Here is a 23221-nt window from a genome sequence, read left to right on the forward strand (position 1 = left end):
TGAACAGGAGCAATTTTGAACAAACACAGCTGCCTAAGGTGAGACCACACGTATCATATCTGCTTCCTTGTGGACAGGACTGGAAACTCTCAGTCGCTAACTCATCTCATGCGTGACCTGAGCTCTGTCCACAGGACAACATGCAACACCAATAACTAAATAACTTTCAAATATTTCCTCCGAGAAGTCTAATTCTAAATGCTTGTAATTAATAAATGCATAAACAGAAACAGTCACTGGCATATTTCATTGTAGATCGACGTTTTGTGAACATTTCAAGTGTTTGTAAGAGTCGATGATAGATGCAAAACGAAACGGTTGGCTTTTGCAAGTCACTGCACAGAATAATGACATAACGAGTACAGAATTTCGCAGTGGATTTCACCAGAATGTTTATGTGTTGGATCCAACGCCCTTGTGAAGAGGTTGCATCAAGGAGCTGACATATCATGATAAAATTACCATACTTTAGCTGACATACCAGGATAGAATTACTATATCAAGCGAAACGATGACCGCTGGTTCCCGTACGACTCATAACAAGTCTGAGACCGAAAGTATATAATGAAAGAACATAGGACGTACTGAATTGGCCTGGTGTGCAGTAATATCGCCTTATCCGTTTCATATATATTCAAAACGTATTATCAAAATTCAGAGTGGCAATTAAGTATCCACGTGACTCTTTGACTTCCCACGCTCCAACATTCCAGCAGATTCAGACATTCATATCTGCGACTTTTGAAATTTCAAACAACATCATCTCACATTGGTTGATACAAGATACGGTTATCTTACAGGGAAAACCTGTCATAATATCATAAAGCGGCAAAACAATTTCCTTGTAATACCATTAAAACTATGCTTAAAAAGAACCAGGTACAATTCAGACTATACTACAAGCATTAACAAGTATGACTATCAAATGAGGGTGGTACCAAGTGATAATGGCGGTGAAATACTATCGCATGTGATACCAGAACAGGACACAGCCCACCAGAGCACAGCACAAATCAGTTTTCCGTAATGGTACAACTCTTTATTTTTACAACAGACCATGCAAAAAATAATGACGCATCTGTTTACATATTTTACCGATCAAACTGTTGTTATGATGCCAACCAGGGTCCATATTCTCGAAACGCTCACAGCCCAAAGAATTCTTAAATCTGATAGTAGCCAATGTGTTAAGTATGGACTTAAGAAGTTCGTAGGGCCACGAACGTTTCGAGAATAGCTAGCCAGGACATAGGTAAATTAAATTTTTCATCGATGTGAGAGACATTGTCAGTAATCCAGTTTTGTTTCAACGTTTCGTGTCTGGAAATTGTAATTTTATTTGATTCACGTTTAAATTTGGCACTTTTGGTAATCAACGCATCGAGAAATGTGATTACGTCCGAGACACTGGTTTCACTGAATAAGTGAATAATTTCGGCGCCAGCACTCAAACAAAATCTCGGTCTTATAGCCCTGAAAATGCATGACAGAGAGTATGTTAAAAACCGCCGACAACTGGATATTATGTCTCTAATACTAATTGGAGCATCGATAATTTCAACACATATTGCCTCTATAGGATGATTTGGAAATTTTCAAATTGTTTAGTTTCAGTCAAGCCGGTAGTTTTGTACTAAATGACCGCTTCTCATGACATGAAGTATCAATCATGTAAATTTTGTATGTTAATAACGCATGTCCCCTTAGGGTAAGACTGCCTTTCAAAATCAGATAGGAAAAGGTAACTGTGCTCTGTGGGTTATTGTAAATAGGGAACCACAATCTCAGTATGATAGCAGTAAGTCAGAACTGGTAGAACGATACCTGGTGTACCCCAGTTCACAAAGAAGTGCAATTTCTCCTGATTTATGACGCTTTTGATAAAGCCGATACCTTTCGAACAAAAAAAAATCTCAACACTCAATTTGTTTATAAATAGAAATGCTTTAGTGCTTGAAGCAAATTTAATCCATTTACCGGGAGCGTTTTTAATTCCTCCAAGCCCTTGAAGCTACATCTATGCTTCACAGTTAATGAAATACACCGTGAAGCACGTTGGAATCCATTCAGAGTACAACCATGAACTACAGACAACCGGAACCTAAAGGAGTGTGTGTACACAATATGGCGGGGAAGGGGATGAGGGGAAGGAAGCGGGGTTGGCATTAAGTGTACTGTCGTCATCATCTGTTCAACGCATAGCTCGCTTTCTGTTGCTCTTCAACACATCTATGTAGATCTGTATTTCTATTTTCATATTTGAACGTACGCACCAAGGCACCTTGAAAATAGAAGACGGTTTTGGTATTTATATCGATCACTCTACAGTCATGAAGTACAGACAAACCAGAACCTACAGGAGTAATTTCATACTATTTTACGCCGTTTTCAACAGCATCAAGTTGGGGGTACCTGAACTGGACTTTGTACTTATATGTATCCTTACGAGAAACTGTTTCAGTGTTAGTGGTTCCCTACAGAAGTAGAGCCAGCATGGAATTATATGTACTGTTGTCGTCATCTGTTCAACGCTTAGTTCGCTGTTACAAGCTGATGTTCAAGACCCATAAACATGGAAACGGTACTTTCCGTTTGATTTCTGTTCAAAACACCCATATGGATGTGTACACCTCAAAACACGTATATACGAAATGAGTATTCAGACACATCCATTCACGTTACGGTCACCTATTTTTCAAGGTGACAGGACGACTCCAAGGGTTCTTCAAAATGTGTTATTTGAAAACACTATGCATTCCAAAACACTTTAAGATGGGTAGATAGTTTCGTAATAACAATGACAAAAGTGGCACCGTTAATTATATCCATGTATACCTGCAGCCACCTCAGCAATCTTTCTTTACACATTAGGGCAATTTCATAACTGCTGGTGAGCTGAGAACCCATTGCATGCATAATGAATAGCATATTCCCTGAGGTAAGTATACAACTTACATAATTAGTATCGATTACAAGAAACCGAAATGGCAATACTATATTGGGAGTTCAGCGTAATTTTCAGATGCTACAAGTCGTTATCACGCTTTGTTGAACACGAATATTGAAGAAGGTCTCATGGGGACGATGAGCCGTATCATATACCACGTAATTCATGTTGATTGTGGAGATGCCAAGATACGGATGGGTGTGACAATGTATTTCTTGATAAACCCATGGCAATATCTGGAATAGGTCTAATTACAAAATTCAGATCACCTAAACGACAATTCTTGGATAAACACATTCTTCACAGTGCTAACTCCAAGTGCATGGGTGATTTGGGGTTTACACGGTGCACCGGTAGTCTTAGTATAACACTTCTCGGACGTCTATGCTGATCCCATGCCAATAATAGATACGATGTGAGGCTCTGGTTTACGTTTAAATGACGAGCAACTTCAGACTGTGACTCTTTGGCATAGATATGTCCTGTTGGCAACACTTAATCGCGGAAGACTTGTCACACGCCCAGGACAGACTAGCAGTACTGGAGACTGGCCAAAGAGTGGAAGACCGAAGGTCACTACCCAACAGGAAGACCGATATTTACGAGTTTCTCAACTGAGGAACCGCTACGTCATTGTGACGTCATCAAGCGCCAACAGCATTGGACATCCAGTCAGCAGAAAGACTGTGGCCTGACGACTCCGCATTCATGGTTTCCGTGCCAAGCAATCTTTCCATTGTATGACGTTGACGTGCCAACACCGACGTGACAGATTGAGATGAAACAGCACTGTGCCACACTGGTCGCAGCGAAACTGGTGAAGAGTGAACTTTGGTGACGAAAGCAAGTTCCACCTCTTCAAGATCTATCTCCAACTGAATAATAGGGAATAACTGGGTCGTCGTGTTCGGAACCGCCAAAATCAGCCATTGACGAGGAGCGCTTTGACAGCTGCCATGCAAAAGGAATAGAGTCGGATCCCTAATCAAGAAACATGAAGACTTACCTAGTCAGTTCGACGTCAGATTTGGGCCTGCATCACTGCTAGGGGTGGCCCCACCTAGCATGGAACAATATGTGCTGCCCAAGAAAATTGTAAATCTCCCAATCGAATTTGCATTGGTAATCAAATACAAATGCACCCCAGTGTCATTCATGTGATATTAGATCACATACGTTTGTCCTCTTGTTATCTGTTAAATAATGCTGCTGAATTATTGCTTTTTACAATAAAACTGTATATTGATAATGTTACTACGTTTTGATTTAGACCAGAAACATATTTCTTTTGGATGCCAGTATATTTGTCCCACCTTACATATTCATTCACTTTCATCTTTACAAAAACATTGCCGCATGTTATAACATTGCCGCATGTTATTTACGAGAGTTCAGAACGATTACGTTTGTGCTCTACATAAGTTAACGAACATACAACTAACGTCGTTGCATAAAAAGGATATGCGTTTGTATTGAATATTTCGTGAGTCAACATTCTCATTCCCCCCTGTGCTATCGCTATTATGCATATTTTCTTGACTACGATAAAAATAATTTGTTCATATTTTTTAATCAATTGCAAAAATATTTATCAAATTAAAATAATGTCTATTATAGTTACTTCCTTACATAGAACTCACTTGCATTACAATTGACACCTAAACAGAACGACCATAACTATAATTGATACTATCTGTCGGCTATATTGTAACACACTATGTAACGAAGGCATCAGAGTACAACCGTACACATGACGTGAGGCGACCATATCAGAAGCAGCGGCTTGACATGCTTGTCACCACAACATGCATCTTGCTAAACCCACAGACCCGGTACTGCGGAACAAACTTCCATGAAGATGCGGATTGTGACCTGACGAGCTGAGTGGCTCGGTGTATCGTGTCCATCAGGTTAAAATACGAAAGTACTCCTCCAAATTCTGCTCAATATTATGTTCCCTGTCAAAGTCCCCTTCGAAAGAAAAAGTCAGAAAACGACATCTTCTAGACATCGTCAAGGGACCGCTGTTAATGTGGTAAAGAATGAGCCCAGGCACAGTTACAATGACCGTACAAACCCATACAGTAGATGGCGTGTGTTATTTACAGTTACAAAGTCGACACGAACAAATGCATTCTGGATAAGAGAGTGACAGGTTTGTTACAGTTGGCATATTTCATAAAACAAAATCCATGTAGAACCATGGCATAATAACATTGTGTACTGGTATTATTGTCGGTCTTTGTACACTTGTTTATCAGTTATATTATCAATTATTTGTATATGCCTAACATACACATTTACTTAAAATGAAGAATGATACAACATCTGTTGCATGTAAATGGTCGTGTGCCACCATAACAAAGGTTCATGTGCAGTTTGCCGTAAACAAAGTAACTACTAACACTCTTCTTGTCGACTAAAACTGTTAATCAGATTTTAGAAGCTAACCTCCATGTTGAAATGTCCAGTTACACAACAGACAAATACAGTTGATCTAAATTTTCATGAAAAATGTAGTAACAGATTACATCCGTTCAGAGTAACGTTTCCAAATTGGGAACAGACGCTCATTTATTGGTTCCTACATCAGAAAGGGCAACGGTCTCGAGAGCTGACGATGTCTGAAGAACATAAGCGTAAGTCTGCGAGAACTAAAGTATTCAAACAACAATGGCACGACTGCCTACATTGGCCTTGGAACCGAATGGATGGCGATTTTCTAAAAGAGCTAAATTTACACTAATTGTGTGGAGATAATCCGTTCTGCTTTACTTTACAGTTTCCAGCTTGATATCACACGTTTCTCTTTGAAACCTACATGTTAAAAGAATCTACATAATTGGTAACTAAATGACGACCAACTTGCCTGGGTCATCTCACCCATTTAGGCAGGAATTGCCCTCTTAAAAGTTCAAAGAATTTGAGAACCATTCAAATACGTTTATCTCTCACCATCCCTGAAGATGAAATTAGTCTGCCTAGTTGATCACTTCGTCAAAGCGTTTAGACACTTTGGAATTATTTTCTCTTGTGTAAGTGTCCCAGATGTTGACGGCTAAAGTAGCTGGGGTAATCTTGAAACATCACTCGTCAACCAAACCTGCAGTTTGTCACTTTTCGGACTTAAGCTACTTTTCCACAAATGTTACATTAACAACAAGTATATATTATCGGTTCATCTTGACGAGTCCGTGAATATCGCCTTGGTACATGTGTGACTGTAGTTTGAATGTTTGTCAATAAGCAGATGGCTGCATTACGTTCATATCACTGTGAAGTAGAAATACTATTGTCATATGTGAGTATATGGACGTCGAGGCAGTAATTCCTGCAAGACTGAACAGAAGCATGATAATGTGTTTGGAAATCGACCAGGTGGTAATGTCTTTTGATTTGACCGATTAGGTGTCAAAATACCTCCATGACGTCAAAACAGCATTCATGGAAGAAATTTAAACCACAAGATGACTACATATAGGGAACAGAATCTTCCACAATCCAAAGAGAAATACCAGAATCAGGCGCTTCCAAAGAAGATAACATAAGCCTGTCATCATCTAGGCCCCGCACTTGTCATATTTAGTTTAGAACCTGCCTGTAACCCCAATCACGTCTCCGTGTGTCACAGAAAACATCCAAAAGAAAATCTTCGATGGGAAAACCTGACTCTAAATTTGCTACAAGTGACACCTTTCTCAAATAGCCAATTACTTTACTCAAAAGCTACAGCGCCAGTTTCCTTTGTTTTTTGGCATGGCTTATCAAACTTGAATCCTGTCAGTCACCACGGAGCCCACTTGCCTTAAAGATACAGTTCACTCCGGACTGTTCATGACCTAACCGAAATGCAACCTGTCTTCAAATGCCTGAAGGTAGAGAGCATTTTTCTGTTGTCAATTCTCTAAGCAAAACATTTCACATCAAGCAATTTTGATATGTCCTCGTATTAGATATCATTATCATCAGAGGAAACCCTAGACTAGAGGCGACATGTTGTAAGGAATTACTCCTGTTTAAAAACAAAACATGTAACTAAAATGTTATTGAATTACAAGCCCTTTGAAGTCAGCAACACGTTTTTACCCCGTGTACTTTCTACATGCATACGTGAGCGCATGTATGTACTTACTACATAGTTAATCCATTTTGCCAGTGGTACGAGAGCAGATCATGGAGAATGTCAACCGATTTTCTGTTACACTCATTGGGAAAAATCTGCTTCATCGAAGAAGCTTGAAATGTTTGAAACTTTCACTGTTTTCACCTGAAAAGGCATTTAAATCAGTTTCAATTTCCCATGAGGACATGAATAAAACTATTAACTCCAGGGGCTTTTCTCTAAGGAATGTGCTCATGTATGACAACAAATTACTTCTGATGTGTTGACATAACTAAAGCTAGGCAAGTGTCACTTTAAAGTCAAATACTAAAAAAATTCAGAACATGTATTATAAATGACGGTTTGTTTCCTCGCTACTGTTCAGGCAAACGGGCCTTTGTTGGGAGCAGGAAGGTTGAATATCAAAAACAGGACATTTCTTTCTTAATTAATCTAATCATTTGGCCTACACTATTATTTCGGCTGAGATGCATGAGCCCATACTTTTCCGTTAAGGTATAAATGTAATTAGTAAACATCACTACTGATCTTAAGTGCGAGAACGCGAAAGTAGCTTTTCCGATCTTTCCAACCGTGGTCACACTCAGCAAATGTAACAACACAAGTCCTTCTCCATCCTCTCAGACACAAGCAATACAAGTGCATGTCCCTGTGAGAAATGTGGCATAGCTAGTCGATGGTAATATCGAAACGATTGTGTGCGACGTCGCACAGGGTGTAACATAAATGACCTATAACTTTAATTAAAAGAAATAAAAGGTATGGTTCAAAGGGGTCATACACTCACACATTTATTGTCACAGTAAACGATCAATCACATGCATCTGCTGTGTATGATCGTCGGAAGCCGAGAGGCCGTCATTTATGAGTCTTTCCACGGTACTGGGCAGGGGATATCCCTCGTGGGTCCACTTCAACCAGATTTCAGAGGCCGATTTGGTACGAGGAGTACCTGCTTAGACCATCGATGTACTAACACTTGTCTGAAAACTGACACTGACTGCTACAGATGGTCGCGCATTGAAATGAAAAGGTAATATCCAGTACAATATCCACTCCCTACGTGACACAGGTGGTAGTTAAGGTAGTAGTATACGACAGCCGATCGTCAATGGTAAATCTGCGTAATTCCTGTTTCTGGTGCGTTCAGAGGTGCGAAAATAGTATAACTCATGTTGACAGATCAATATTGAAAAACACACAGATCTGTTAGAATTGACGTATTGTAAAGAAAACAAAGTAGAATGAAGGACACAGTCATAATCCAATAAAATGAGCTTAAGTTACCGAGCACTGATTGCATTTCATTAAAAGTGGTAAGCGTGGACTCGTAAAAAAGTCCCTTTTTCGGAGGTTTCTTAAAGAGAAGCTGTTGATCGTTCGATGAACATTACTGTATACTTTCCAACAAACTCAAATCGCCTTAAAACGATACGCATTCTGGTCGGAGGTAATTGTGAGTTGTGCAAGATGCTTGGGTGGTATCACGATTTACAATCACGTAATTTAAAATTACACATGACTGATAAAAAGCAAGAAGCACTCACCATATATTTTTGTGCTGAGTTTATCTTGCTTTAGGCAAGGTATTACAGCTGTTTGTGGTTAACAGGAACGGACAATACAAAGCATCAAGAGTTATTATCTGTATGTGTAGAGATCTACACGGTCGATATCAAATGCATTTGTTCCTATAACACCGTCACATATCCAGATCTCTCTAATACTTCATTTTTGCTTATTGCATACTCTGAACATTGTTCTGTGAAGGCACTTCTTACAAGCTAATCTTCTCGTGTATTGATGTAAAGAAACTCCCCATTGATTTCTATAACGATTAATCTGAAGTTGATAACACGAAATGCACTCAAAATAGACGCCCCCTTTGTTCTTTTCACTAACTGACTGACTGTCTCCAGAGCGCTAACGATATCCATTGAATTGCAGTGTCTGGGCACTATACATCAGTGTCCCTTGCTAGCAAATTTCTAATTCTGTGGAACTATTAATGCTATCTTCACAAAGAAAGTAGTTAAGAAAGCACAGTGGTGAATAAATATATTGATGTAATAGTTAGACACCACTGTTGGACGACCAACGTAAAACAGAAAAAGGGAGTCTGACTTAAGTCACACTGGATAACTTTTGTTATAACGAAATTATCTCTTTCGAAACGCTCTAATCCACAGACGATATAAGAATCAACATTATTGTCACTGTATTGAAATGTGGACAATGAATGAATCGTCCCTGTATTATCCCAGCCGATCCCGTCTATGTTTGAACTACATCATTTACGTAATCAGCTGAACCAGTTTGATACCAGAGCGAGGGGTATTAACCTCATTCTCTCTTCTTCAGTCTCGATCCGCTGTAGGATCTGCTTGTCAGGGGCATCACTGAGTCACAAACCGCACTCTATCTCATTTATTACACAGCTGCATTGGGGGATGTCTGTACTGGTAATAATCACCACTCGCTGTCAAAAAGGCTACAGTACACACTGACATGATGACTACGCATTCTCCAGGGACCCTGGGATTACGTTTAGACGTCAAGCCAGAAGGTTTGAGTCTTCCATAGCGACCAACATTGTGAAGGATGATGCCAAAGAATTTGAAGAAAAAGTTTATATGTTTACAAATTTGAAAACACCCTGTACAACTTTTGAAATGAATCAGCCAGAATAACTTGACATGTTAGTTGTTTTGGCTGTCAACTGCACTGGGTTAAAAATCTGGGTTAATACTGGTTCCCAGCCAACGTAGTGATGTTTGTGTGTGAGTGTAACTGACTGTGTGTGGCAGAATAATTGCGTGTTTTACAATAACAGGATACCAAGCAACCATTTACCATGGATACTACACTCAGACACAGTATGAATGGCTTATAACTCCCAAATGACGAGTACCTCTGTTATCAACCAGTCCCTGGCACGAGGAAGTGTTACAGCCTGTGCCTTCTGACAATGTTTGGTATGATTTGGGGACGGTATAATTCGGGCACACCGAAATACGTCCCTTCTGATAATTTCTATATTATATTTCGATGCAACTTTGCGATATAGAACTTTAAAACGTTGTCAACCAAAACAGACTCTTCCTTGGTAGACGTTGCTTCATAATAGAATAAAGTAGTTCAATAAAGTATTTTGCTTCATCCTTACTTACAAACCCCAAAACTTGCCAATCAAGGGTTGTAATGTACGTGTAAAGCACAAGTGCCGATTGATTGTTATTCTTCTTCAGCCCCAAATCAGCTTTCAGATGTCGGATTATATGAGCGGGAAACTGTTAAAAGAGGTGATTAGTATACCATCCAAACTCACACGCAACATTAAATCTGTATAAGGTGCATAAATGTGTTTAGGAAAACTTTATCGTCAGACCATCCCTGCCAGCTGGACGTTGTGTTTGTGTTACCAGATAGAACATGGTGATAAGACAAAGTGTCAGGCATTGCAGACAAATTTGCCAGAGGTCAGCGCATGCTGAGACAAGAGCTAATAAAGATCGCGAGGCTATAAGTAGTCGACATTCTTGTTTCATCATTAAATAATTCTTCAGTCGACACGAATTCAACTTCTGCCCTTGAGAAACACAAGGATGTTTTCGCACGTTTCGGTCATGGCTTACCATGAACCTGTCTTAGCAGCCTTATGTTTCGTTCAATTTATGATGACGTTTTCGCCTCTTTCCAGAGTGCGAATCTAAATGAGAGGTATCACCTATTCAATTGGCGCTGACGAGCATGCATGAAACCAATATCACCTGAAGGAAAGCATCACGTTGAGGAAGAACATGTTACACATGACGTGCCACATAGTGCAAGATGAAAGGTGGTTTTAAACAGCATCCAGGGGAAGTTCTCAAGTTTAAGTCGAGGGACCTCTTTGAAGGATGTATTTGAGGCAGCAAACGTGTAAGTCTTCTGGAACAATGATATGGTTTAACGTCTCCGCACTCCTTCATCCCTTTGGCTGTGGTAAAACTTAGATTAAATGTTTAGATCAGTGTAAGTGTGTTCTTGAACATGACGCTGAAGATTGTATATGTACTCCATTTAAACTGATTATAAATCGAGTCATGATCAGATAAATATGATTACCATAATCAGAAACATGTCGATGTGGTAAGAGGACGTCTCCCAAAGTGTTGAAATCTTGTTCGCGTTAAAAATATTATCTGTGTTCCCATATTCAAGTGTAGCAAGTGTTTATTCTGTACTGACCTACAACTATGTGTGCACATTATGTAACCATATTCATTATTAAAACATATTAATGCTACGTGTTGACATTAACCTGAATGACTGTACATACTGACCCAATGCTTGGAGGTTGACCAGGGCCCACTTGCACAAAGCGATCTTAGCGCTACGGCTATCTTAAGCCTGTGTTGAAGAATGGTAGTTACGATCATTATAGCGGTAAGATCGCTTCGTACAAGTCAGCCCTGGTCTACAGCAATCCATGCTTGTCACAAGAGGCGACCGATCAAGCTCGGTTACATGGCAACTGCAAGTTATCTTCGCCCATTGCATAAACGGTTGCCCATGATATTAGTCACTTGGTTACTTCGTCCAGACTCGATTATAACAGAACGCCGGCATGTGTCAACAAGAGACATACATATGCGTATACTAACTTTGTTAAAGTTAAATTGATATAATATCTCAAATCTTGCAAAATGAATTCACATAAATTGTCGAGAAAAGTCATCATATTCTCCCATGTGTTAAATTCAATTTCTTAGCTTGTCCATGAGGAAAAACAACTGCACTGCACACTAACGCAATGGATCGCGGAATCAGTTTTGGCACTGTGACCATCTTTGAAGTTAAAACACAACTCTGCTATCACGATGTAAATATGGAGTACTCAGAAGAAGCAGCGTCACCAAAATAATATGTATGCATTGTTCTGAGACCATGATATGAAGTCGCCGTCTTTGCAGACAACGATCTGAACATAATTACATTAAGTTATGTTCTTTTTGTCATACATTTATTGCCGATATCCTAAACAGGATCTAATTTTCAAGTAAAGAAATATTCATTACCATGCATGTGATGCACATCGATCCATTAATGATCTACATTACATGCAACAATGCAATTTTATGTCTCCCATAATTGATTTCTTGAAGCCATGAAAAACCTAGTCCTTGATCGCATGAATAATGGTAGCAAGAGGGAAAAAAATACCTTTCTGGGCGTTTCTTCTAATCGCTGTCTATCCCTGAGACAATATCGACAAGGCCGTATGGCTGTAGGGATTTCAGTTTTTAAAAGTCAGCTATCCCTAATCGTCGAGCAATATTCCAGCAATCACAACCTTTGATTCCTACATGTCACGACTTCGGGTGCAGTCGAGCACCTTTCCTACTATCTATAAACATATGCCATTGGCTATGTCAGGACAATGTGCTTGCACACTAAAGTAATGTCGGAAATAGAAATAATACTGTCTTTAGGGTGTTACTCTGCATCCCTCAAATTTACACACCTGCAAATAGGACATGTCGAAATAAGTCGCGTCGGCCTAACTGGCATTGAGTGTGATGCGTAAGAAGATGCCCAGAAAAGCATTTCTACTCGTAAAATCGGACAAAACTTACGAATAGCTGCTTAAAACAAAAGATCAGACTACAGATGACAATTAGGTCGCTCTGGCAGGTATGACGACGGACCGTACTCACCTGGCATTAAATGTATGCGCTGCCTACTGGGGCAAGGGGGCATCCCAAAGATATTCTGTGTTTTTTTTCCATGTGTGTTGACTATGTTCCATCTATTGATTAACATCTTACTTGTCTTCCTTCCATGAAGTATATGTATAGATATGTAACAGAGTATTATACCCATTGAAAAGGATCGTTTTAAATCTCTCAAAATATAAAGGTGGCATGACCAACCAAAAGATGGACAGGACTGGATATTGTTACATCACTACACAAATGACTTGGCTGAAACCTTGAAATCATCCTATATGTTAGGACATGGAGTGCACTTCCCTACTTTAATTCCCTATGGAATTATCATGTCTTACCTGATATCTCTATCCCCAGTCGGACGCCAACCATTCTCTGCTTCATCCGTCCTAGTTTTGCTTTTGAGACGACCCCTTCCTACATGTTTCTTTTTATAGTGATGAGACTCCTTGGTCGTTACATCCTTCATAGTTTCAGCATGATAGTTATCGTTTTTTACGTCAGATATCGTTTATAACGAAGCTAAGTATAATTTCAAAGACATTTAGAAAGTGCCCTTTGTAATACAATAGTATCGCACACTAATTTGCATAATGATATGGTCTGTTCCAAATAAGTCGCTTTTTACTTAGAAAAAAATCAGCATTCCTCATTTCTGCTCTAATCTCTCCTCATCAAGGTCATTTTTATCACGTTTCCTATCGCCTTACCACTGGAACTGTAGTTAGGCCTAACTTAGTTAAAGAGACATTTCACACTTTCGCATACCGATTACATAAATTGTTGAGAAAAACGTGAAATTTTTTTTTTTTTCTATTCCCGTCAGTACTTTAGTATGATTTCTCTTGTGCAGACAGGGTTTTAGGGCAGTCTTATTTGAGCCCTTCCAGCATTTTGATATTATTTGTCGATTAGTGAATTATGATATGGAGTATTTTGTGGAATGTGTAGTTATTATTCCACTGGCTCTACCAACAGCTGACGAGGACATAATCTTTGTCATGCATCGACATAACAGTTCAAATGTTGTGTATCAACGCGAAGCCTCGAGACTGGAATGGGAATTGTGCGTGCTTGGTGTTCAATAAATTGCAAGGATGAGTATGCACAACCCATGATTTTAAAAGACACTGTTCAGTTTTACTCAGTATATTTCGGAAGCATAATATTGGGCCATTTCATTTGATGGCGAGCAATGAACATATGCATACAAATGAAGAGCAGCGATTCTCGAGGATATGCATGTTCTGTCTTCATGGAAAGATTAACCATGTAATCATTTAAGATGTTATTCCCATTGATACATATTTCTGCAACTATGATGTACGTACTAATGAAGACTTATATTACTAAGAACCTTTGTGTATAACTTTACAGAGCTCTCACTTTCACACCAGACTTACAGTTTCTACCAAACTTTGTGTTTGATTCTCCACATTATTTACCTTCCATTGTCAACCTCATCCCTGTTTCTTGTTTCCACACACATGCAGGCACGCACGCACCACCTCTCATACACACACACGTACACACACTCTCTCCTTCCCTCACTCGCCTCCCTAAACACTTCATACTCAAAAACCATACCTAAATGAATGATCCTGTCGTCTTTGCATTACGTATACCAATATTGGCATTCGAACATTTCAACGGGTCACTTCGAAGTAAATACACACTTAATGCAATCATTGAACTTGCATAAACCAGAGACCTAATCCTACGTAATTAGTTTTGTTGTATGTCTAAACAGTCATTTTCGTCTGTAAAATGATTGATGCAGTAACGTATATTGCGCTAGAGCTGACGGCGTATTTGCTGGGGATTACCTCAGGGACATCACGTAACACCATACACCGTGACTTGATGCGGATTGTATGCGTTTCATGGCAGACAATATGACGTGAATCATCTGATATTGGCATGACCATCATAGGATTACCGCTCATGCTATCAATGATTTACCAACATCAGAGTCTCAGCAAAGGGTTCAAAACGACTTATGGTATACATGAGGTGTCCACGTCTAATTTTGGCGTATCAGTGACAAAAATGAAGGACTAGGCCATATCCTGTGACATATACTGAAAAGTATTTTTCTGGTCCGATATTGATTTCATTTTACATTATGTTTAAACGGGCATTTATTCCCGAACACATGTTATCATAACTATTTAATTGCGATTCACGGGCTAATCGTACAATCGGTATTGCCTTTTAGCATAAATTTCTTATCTGTATTTGAGGTGCTTTTGATTTTTATTTATACCCAGTAGAATACGCAATTCCGTGATTTCAAAATACTACATAATATGACCGGTAGAAACATTCAGCCGAGTTAGGTAATGCATGTACCATCTGTCGGTTCTTGAAAAGGGCGAACAATTACAAACAAAGGTATGCGCATGTTCTCTGATTTAGCACACCTTTCTTCGTCTTCTTTAAGACTTTGACAACACATGGCGCACTTTCTTCAAGATGTCAGCTTGGACACATACCATCATGACCTATAGAAGCCTTCCTCCAGTATATAGATAACGAAGAGCAGATATTGTTGGATCCGTACCAGATTTGTTCAGTCTATTAGTTGGCTCACTGTTCGGTTCATTGGGAGACGGTATCAAGGCAGGGCACCTCGTAGTACCACTAATGTATGGTATACCTCTGACAAGGTTATACAAATCCCACGATGTTAACAACCCACATGAACATTGTGTTGCTGGATGAACATTTGAATCAATACAACTCACCATTTAGGTCCTCTTCTATCTGTGACCCGACCCGCAATAGTAGCAAATCGCACCTTCTTAAAAGCTTTCATGAGCTATCCATTCTAGCTGCTCAGCAGTCATAGGCACCACAAGCAATATATTATTAATCTGAAAAGAAGGACAAACCTAATTTAAGTTGACGAGCTTGTCAGAAATAAAGTTAATTAGATGCTACAGAATAATGAACATTGCTGTTGTCATTTTACTGATTTTCTGCTAAATGAAACTACAAGAGATTACAATTTGTCATGCACATTTCATTTTAGGTCTGCAATCTATTGAGTATGAACAGCTTCTGGTAACTTTTGTAATCATTTGTGTTTGCCAGAGTTTAGGATAGCTGGCATCTGTGTGAGTTTGATACCTGAGAACGAAAGTATGAAAGTATTATCTATATCAAATGTAACCTTATCGATCACGAGAATTCCAGCTTTAGGAAACTCTTCAAAACGTTTCATAAAAAAATATTAGAAAACATTTAATTAATTATCATCAACCCAATAGTATCAAGTAAAGAAGTTTCATTGTGATAGATTCTCCTTTATAGCCAGTAAGTAGGGAAACAAACGGAAACATCTACATCAATTCTGGAATAACATTTTAAACAGTCTATCCAGATTTTGATCGAACGGACACAAATTAAAGAATCAATCTGATTTGTCATAATTGCTTGCAGGGGGAAATCAGGGATAATTAATTTCTGCGACTGTTCAAAAGGAATTACCGACAAATTGAGACAAAATTACCCCAGACATTCGCATTTAAAATTCGTATATAACCTTGGTCAGTGGCCAAAATGATAACCGCATCATGTGATACACGACACCTTTTCTACAACAACACCACTGATTTTACCTTAAAGGAGACTATTTTTGCTGGGTGAAAGATAAAGTCAGAAACATGTACCCAAAGTTTCAATTACAAATTATGCTTATTTACGTCTTAATCCCGAAAACAGTTTCTGTAAATGAGCTTCGGCCATTACGGATATTCCGCTGAAAGTCACGAGACGTTTCCGCTCGTGACGTCAAATGTGACTAGAGTCAAGCGCGCCAGTAATACAAGTAGTGTTGTTCCTGTCGTTTTTGGACCCGTGAAGGTCCCGGGGTAGAATAGCCTTGAGCAACCCATGCTTGCCATAAAAGTCGACCATGCTAGTCGTTAGAGGCGACTAACGGGATCGGGTGGTCAAGCTCGCTGACTTTGTTGGCACATGGCATCGGTTCCCAAAAGCTCAGATCGATGCAATTCATCTGTTTATACAGTCCGACTGTTTATGTATGAATGCGTCTGTGTATAATACCATTATTTATGTATTTTCTTTGTTTAAGCAGTCTGACAGTTGAAGGAATGGACGGGTGTTATGCATTGAGGTATTGTGCGCAGATCCCTAACTGTGCGTGCTTGAAGGTTGTTTGTGCCACTGTGTGATGGTTGTTACATTATGTGTGTTGACTACAGGTGTGCCATTTCAATATCATCACGGTTCTTATCCTTGTGTTATTGTGTCATATATGCCTGAAAGGTCGGACTCTTTACCAGGGTGTGACTTACTGTAATAAACAATTTCTTCTTCATCAGATTGAGAATAAGTCAGCTTTACCCATCAAACATATAACGCGCTTATAGCTTCGAATGTTAGTATGAACAAAAACACGTGCGTGTATTTTACAAGACGATTTGGTACAACAAAACGAATTCCGTTGAAAGCGTAAAAAGGTAGGGTGAAACAACCGCTCCTAGACAGCAATTAGTACTTCATAAATAAAGTTTACATATCACAATTTGACACCATAGCAATATAATTTAAACGACAAAACCGACTATTCGACAGTTGTTTATACGACGAACGTATGAAAAGACAAAGATGTCCCTCTTAGATAGACATTTCTAACGCATGTATCTTGTAAGATTGGTTATTCTTGTATAAATGCATTTATTATAATTGTAAGCCATCATTCAAGCTCCTGTACTCAATCATACAATCATCACACCACCTTCCTCACCACATTCATCAAAAACTAGATGAAATGGTAAACATACACGGGTTTCAGATGTCCGTCACTTACCTTTCACATCTGGTTTTACATATGTTTGGATAGAACAAGATGCAGGAAAATACAAATGCTTAACTGCACTTTTGCACAAAGAATCCGTGATATATATCCCAAGATTTGGTATGACTCTCTTTGTACATCCACATTTTTTAAATAATTACTCGACTTTCAAACATTATACCTAACAGATCTAAGTCATAACGCCTTGATTCGTGCATTCTGTAAATTGCGTATTGCATGGCATTCGTTTTAAGTTAATCTATGAACAAAAAACAGCAGCACTGTACTAATGAAAACATTCCTGTATGCACTATGTATGTATGTTGTAAGTTAGGAGTTCTCGAAGATGAGAACCATGTATTGTGCGTATGTGAAAGGTATGCGGATCTCTGAACAAAATAATTACACAGTATCAATTTCTAAAGTCTGTTCTCGGTACAAAAAGTACCCAAGTCATAACTTCTGTCGCTTATTTCGTGAAACATGTGTTTTCGTTTTCATGAAGATGTACATCTGTTCTTCCTGTCACGTGTTCAGGCTATGTTGCCACAATCGCTTGTTGGTCACATGGCCAAACTACCGAATAAATAAATTGAAAATATTAATGAATTTAATCAAAAGGGTGCCTCGGTTTCAATGGATTCTTCTTCATCTTCATCAAGTTTCTCCAGCACGATGTAAAATTATCTCGTATTGGTAAGGACCAGGTGAAAAATTACGTCGGGACCATCTGGTACAACTTCAGAATCCATGGTCATTGGCAAGCTGTCAAATATAACCAAGGAGGAAGCCACCGGCAACAGTCACATTGACGTCATGTTATGTGATACTGCCTCTGCTCATTAACTGTCGGGTGTTTCCGTAATAGGCGGAAATCCGATGTCGTTTTTCACGTTTTTATTGCCATTTTGCAAACTTTTTGAGAAATTTTGATAACAGAAAGTGCTTTTTAGGATGCGTTTTTCCATATATCATAGTGTTACGTTGGTATTTTCCTTTAACAAACACATCATAAGGCATGTGTCATGGATACATCTTGTCTTTAAAAAGTGGCTTCATCCATTAACGTTTTTCGTCACATTTTGATGTCTTTTTTATTGCAAATGATGCATCATTATGTTCTTAAAAGTCAAGCTTGTTTCCAAGTCGTCATTCCTGTCACCGTGACCTTCAGGCCATTTCTGCACCTGCAGCATGTTGACCTGCCTAATGACACATCAGTCAGCATGTTGGGTACGTAATAACAGGATAATCTGATGTCGATAAAATCAATTTGAATTGGAGAATATCTTCGATCACTTCTGTGGTCCAGTGAACTAACGGAAACACACGAAGAACAATTCAGCGAACTTCTATCCAAAAACAGTGGACAGTGTTTAAATAAGTAAGAAGTACTTGGTTGTCATGAAAGTCGGACACAGTGTTAGGGTACTCAGTTTGCAGAACTTTCCTGGCATTCAGTTTTGTTTTGTTGAAGAAGTTACATATTAAAGTTTGCGCATAGCCCATTTGTAAATGTAAGGGCGAATAAAATGTCTGTTAACAGTCTTTGCAATACTACACAGGCGTTATGTCTCAGGTTTGCAGGTTCAGTCCTCTGAAGGTGCATAATTGATTATTGGTCAGAATATTGTCGATGTGACGATAAATATTAACTCACTCACTCACCCAAGTGTTCAGAAATATGAAACGGGTAAGTTCACACGAATTGCATTCCCTGTATGAAAGTATAGTAACAAATCGTCACTAGGATGGAAAGCCCGACCTTTTGGACAAGGATGGTATAATCTCTTTATGGCTGGATGTGTGTCTGTGTGTCTAGAGATGTATCCTGTTGCTTGTTGTTCCGTTAACCAAGAAATCGAGAGACAAGCATGAGTATCTGGTTCCTGTCAGCTGCTTGCTGGTCATGTTGTTTTAAGGCATATAGTGTGTGGGGATAGGAACATTCTGTGTGTGTTGCCTTATTGTGCATTCAGCAACGTATGAGGCAATCTCACATATGGAAAGCCATGCATATATCACCTATGAGTTAGTTAATCAACGTTGTAGTCAATATTGACAATGAGACATGTCCTCCCAGTGAGAATATAATGGACCATAATCGCGATGGCAATACAGTTGTGATACCTTTGAATGTATATACGTCGTCTGGTACATATAACTGTCTCATCGAATTCAAGTCCGTGTGTTTTTTGTCTGGCGGAAACGATGGAGACAAGTAAGACAAGTTTTTTTTGTCAACCGCGTGGTATATGATGTGATGTACAGACTGATTTGCAATACGATGCATCCTCCTTGCACACTGGACACACAACGCCCCTCAACACTCCACCATGCCACGGAGTGAAGAGATGAACCATGTAATGAGGATAATAAAAAAAACAAAAGGTTATTTGAGCGGGTATATAATGCATACGTTCGGCAACGCTTTCTGAAGAGAATACTCTGCAACTACAACTCAATGCTATTACTGACAGATGTACACATAAATCATGCACTAGAAAGTTGTTCCTGCTAGACTGAGATTGTCCGTGACAACACTGAAATTAGTTATAGTGAAGATATAAACTTGTGATTTTATTTCAACGGAAAGTGAATATGCGTCTGAAACGCATATATTGCATTCAAAGAGCGCGGTGTGTGTCAAATGTGTTACACGAAACTTAATTTTAAAATTAATCACGAAAGGATGAGAGACTCAGTAAATCTTTTTGTTCGCCAGAAGCCTTGTCAGAAGTTTTAGACCATTAAGTTAATCGAAATCTGATGTAAGGCAATTGTTCGAATGTTAAGGTGGATATCTGACACCCCTATATGTGATTATGTTTTTACTGATTCTTATTAACTAGCATATCAGCACTACACGGTTATCATGAGATCGATCCTCATGTCAGCGCACAAAGTTTACGATGACATGCATGCAATACGACAATATTTAATGGAGAACTTTGGGCAATCTCTGGAAATAGACTTGTCTGTCTTTAATTCATCGTTACTTATGGACAATGGAACTGTCAGCGTGAAGTCGTACATGCACAACAGCGATCCTTTCGTATCATATATTCATTCAGCCGACCCATGTGAACTCTATCAAGGATAGCGTTTGGTTGATACAAAAGTAAGCAACAACCTCAACATGGCCATTGTTCTCAATACGTCGTCCTATTTTATACATACTATATGATTGTATTTCTTGGGGAAGCATATATGGATTTTTCTTCCTGAATAATCAACGCGTCTGTGAATCTTTTTATGCGCTTAACTATAAGAAGCAATAGCTACAGAATTTCCTACGGAGTTTCTTTTGTTTTGTGTGAGTTTTTAACATACAAAACTCTTGTGAGGTCCAACTTACAACTGGTCTTCAACAGTAAATATTAAAGGTGCCGTCAGGTCAGATTTGCAGACTTGACTACGACATGTAGATATCGACGGAAAATCTACATATCACCGCTATTAATCTCCAATATTGTTGTGACGTGTACTTGCTGACTAGTCAATTTGTATGTTTGTTTTTCAGTTAGGTTAAAACTGGTCGCTCAAATGTGTAGGATGTGATTAACATCTTTAAGCATATGTGTAATCCCTGTGCATTAAGTTATTTTGAAATAATCTTGAATAGCACATTGCCGAAATCTGATATCGAAGATAAGGGAAATTTGGAAAGACCGAGAGAGGTTCCTTGACTGTTTCCTATGTGTGGAGCCGTACATGCATAACGTCATGATATCCTTTGGAATCATTCGTTAGCATTTACCGTTCACATTGATTTGTCTTTGTCAGAAGGGGAAGCTGGGTTATTCTTTCAATCTTGAAAATATTTGTGAAAAGGTTTCCTTTATATAAATATTGAAATTAATCGTGACATTAAACTATTCCAGTATCGATCAGTATGTAACTAAAAACTGACATTACACCTTAAAAGGATCAATGCGTTTAGAATGTGCTCATCAAATATGAAGCTGTAATGTTCGCCAGTAATTTGCTTAGAGGGGTTTAAGCGTTATTCGTTAATAGAAACATAACACATTTCTTCAAAAACCCTGTGGTAAACATCACAGGGCTCCGAGGATAAATGGATACTTTCAAAAGTATTTCTTTGCACTCAACCCAAAGTAAAGAGTCTAAAAATAACTAGCCGTGGGAACTTGTGGACTCACTGTGCGATATTTACACGTTTACTTCTACACAATAATCCATGGATCTTGTATACACGTCAGACAAATGCCGTCACATTGAACGCGTCCCGTTAAATCCACTGAGAGAACGTTATTCATTGACATCCTTAGTTATCTCCCTTTATTGCATTTGGATTTGGACACATGATTCTGAGTTACACTGGGAAAGAGACCGTGAAATGAACATGTGTGCGGCCAAACACCGTTAAGAACGGTTTGCTTCAAGGAGTACTCCAGCTGACAGACAAGGATAACGATACCATATCATGCGAAATGATGACCGCTGGTTCCTGTAGTACTCATTACAAATCTGAGACCTAACTGGTTTAGTGTGCAGATATATTACGCCCTTATAAATTCCAGTACCATATTATAACCAACACATAACATTTCAGAGTGGCAATAATGTATCCACGTGACTCTTGGGCTTCCGTGTTACCCAGTATTCAGACATCTGTATCTGCAACTTTTGAGATTTCAGACACGATCTTCCTACTTTGGTTGACACGTGTACATGGTATTGACATCATGCCGTGAGCACATGGCATCAACACTGACAATGATTCGTCATAGAGAAGCGGCATAACAAACCATTACAATATTATGTAAACTGTACTTAAGCAGAATTAGTGCACGATTCAGACTTAACTATAAGCATTACAAAATTTGCTGTCAAATAGTGATAACACCAAAGGTCACAGTGGTAATATGTCATTGCATACCATACCATGGACAGAAGCCAATAGAACACAAATTAAACAGTTTTTCGTAATGGTACAACTGTTTACTTTTATAACAGATCAAGGACAAAACGTTGAGGAATTTGTTTACATCTGATACCGATCAGTTCGTTAGTTTGAAGCCAACCAGGACTTAAGTAAAATCACTTCCTCATCGATGTGACAAACACTGTAAGTAATCCAGTTTTGTTTCGACATTTGGTATCTGGAAATTGTAATTATGTTTGATTCACGAATTCATTGAATTTGGGAGTTTTGTTAAATAACGCAAGGGGAAATCTGATTAGGTCCGAGACACTGCTTTCACGAAATAAGTGAATTATTTTGGCACCAGTATTTAAACAAGATATCGGACTTCTTATAGCTCTGAAAGTACATGACGGACTTCCAGGATGTAGAAGACTAAATTATTACCATCGAAAACTAATATGTCTTGTTCGAAGGCCTATGCCAACAGTTCTTCAACGCATAAAGCTTCCCCGGAGCTTAGGCATCTGTGACTTGAAACCAAACTGAACGAGAAATCATTCTTAGATTATGGTTAAGGCCGCGACCAAACAGTATGGAAAAAAAACAAATTTTAAAAAAAACAACGTTAACTGTATGTTCGGTGGTTAATACTAATTGGCGCATCATTTCAATTTGGAACTTGAATACACAACAGCTCTTTGAAGAATGACTTGGAGAATTTCAC

General features: G+C 38.8%; 1 protein-coding gene across 1 annotated transcript in view; it reads right to left on the reverse strand.

Moving 5' to 3' along the window:
* The window catches only part of LOC137278407 (growth hormone secretagogue receptor type 1-like), a 159322-nt gene that overhangs the window by 71832 nt on the left and 64269 nt on the right, over positions 1–23221 (reverse strand). The window contains exon 3 of the mRNA XM_067810710.1: positions 15529–15657. The gene's annotated coding sequence lies outside the window, so the exon portion shown is untranslated. The remainder of the gene's footprint in view (positions 1–15528; positions 15658–23221) is intronic.

The sequence above is a fragment of the Haliotis asinina genome, chromosome 3 (assembly GCF_037392515.1).
Source record: "Haliotis asinina isolate JCU_RB_2024 chromosome 3, JCU_Hal_asi_v2, whole genome shotgun sequence".
In the NCBI taxonomy this organism is placed as follows: Eukaryota; Metazoa; Mollusca; class Gastropoda; order Lepetellida; family Haliotidae; genus Haliotis; species Haliotis asinina.